The sequence below is a fragment of the Myotis brandtii genome, unplaced genomic scaffold (genome assembly GCF_000412655.1).
Source record: "Myotis brandtii unplaced genomic scaffold, ASM41265v1 scaffold1956, whole genome shotgun sequence".
Lineage (NCBI taxonomy): Eukaryota > Metazoa > Chordata > Mammalia > Chiroptera > Vespertilionidae > Myotis > Myotis brandtii.
Genome location: NW_005357294.1, coordinates 106,659 through 108,265, shown reverse-complemented (window position 1 = coordinate 108,265; position 1,607 = coordinate 106,659). Strand labels below are relative to the sequence as shown.

Sequence of the window (1,607 nt, the reverse complement as noted above, 5' to 3'; positions counted from 1 at the left end):
TGGTGGCCCGGCGCCCCTGCCCCCAGACCCCGCGGCCGCTCAGCTGGCGGAGCCCAGGGGCAGCACCCTCAGACCCTGCCAGGAGTCAAGGGCACTGCCCAGCAACTCGGCCCACATTCCACCCCTCCCCCAGGGAGGCTCCAGGCAGCTGTCCAGTGGGGCCAGCATTCACGTCGTTCCTCAGGGAAACCGAGGCCTGCCCAGGCCCCGCACCTTGCTCCTCAGGTCCAGTGCCCAGGTCCTGCGTGTGTCCACTTCTGGGAGCCAATAAAGTGCATTTCACAGGCCCGGCCCCAGCCACTCTGTGCCAGCTGTCCCCCACCCCAGGCACTGCCTGCTCGAGCCTGGCCAGCCCCAGGACCCGCCACCCCTACTGACTGCCCAGCCCCTGAGAGGTGCTGGGCCACGGCCGCCAACAGCGCCTGGGGTGGCGGAGGAGGTGGAGACAGGGAGAGGCCGGTGTGTGGGCAGGAAGCAGGCAGGCCACAGGGGTGAGACAGGCTAGGCGTTCCCTGCTGGACCCCTGGCCACGAGCAGGCCTGGTGACCTGAGCTCCACAAGGGCTTTGGGGAAAGAGGCTGGGGCTGGATTTGGACAGGCCGAGGGGAGGATGGTGATTGGGTGGCTCAGCCTCCCTCCCCGCCTCAGGCGGCAGCTTGGGTGATGGGGCCCAACTGCCCTTATTCCATGAACAGTAACAGGTGTCACCGAGGGGCCCTGGTGGGCCGGGAGGTGAGTGCCTGGGCCTCCCATTCTCAATAGGAGCTGGGCACAGCTCAGACAGATTGCCCCGGCCAGCCGGCTGGCACTGGTGTGGGCCCTGGAGCACCCAGCTCCAAAGCCGGTCGCTGGACTGCCTCGCCCGGGACCCAGGCACCTTCCCTGGCCTGGGGCCGCCTCTTCTCAGGGCCCCTCTCTGCCGTGCCTGGTGCCACCTTCACCTAGCTCTCCTCCGACCCAGAGGCGGCTGCCTCGTCCACTCCTTCCTTCGTCCGTTAGGCGGTATTGGCTGTCTCACAGCGCCAGGCCCCACTGACTTCCCACCACCCAGGCATCTATCCCACGGGCCTCCCCACGGCTGGTCCCGGAGCCCCTCCCATGTCAGTGCCTCCCCGTGGTCTCAGCCGTGGTCCTTCCTTTCTGGGCGCCCACCCTGCCATGCGGGACTGTAGCGATCCCTTTGCTTGTCTGGAAACACCTGGAGCTCCAGGACCCTCCAGTGGAACCGCTGGGCTCCTCTGTGGGATTCAGGGCGGGATCCGCCAGGCGAGAACAATGGGAAGGAGGCCAGACCGAGCAGAGGCCTGGGCGCACCGGCAGGACGCGAGCAGTTGTGTGTCCTGAGCCCCTGGTTGTGTGTGTTTGCATAGAGGCGCTGTCTCCCCAGACAGTGCGCGCAGAACGCGGGTGCTCAGGCCGAGGTTCAGCCGCCCGGAGTCAGGTCCGCTCTGTGTGGCCCCATCCCGACCAGAGCGGCCGCAGGCCACACTCTGCAGGGACAACGACGAGTGGATCAGGCTGAGCAGCAAAGAGCCGCACCAGCTGCCATCGCGGACCTTCCGCCTTCCTTCCCCGCGCCCGCCCCGGCCCTGGTCGGCCTCTACCAC

The 1,607-nt window shown here is 67.8% G+C and overlaps 1 protein-coding gene across 1 annotated transcript in view; it reads left to right on the top strand.

The window, feature by feature from the left end:
- TSTA3 (tissue specific transplantation antigen P35B) overlaps positions 1-288 on the top strand; it is a 4,166-nt gene extending 3,878 nt beyond the window's left edge. Inside the window, exon 11 of the mRNA XM_014538653.1 lies at positions 3-288. The gene's annotated coding sequence lies outside the window, so the exon portion shown is untranslated. The remainder of the gene's footprint in view (positions 1-2) is intronic.
- The last annotated feature ends 1,319 nt before the right edge of the window (positions 289-1,607 follow it).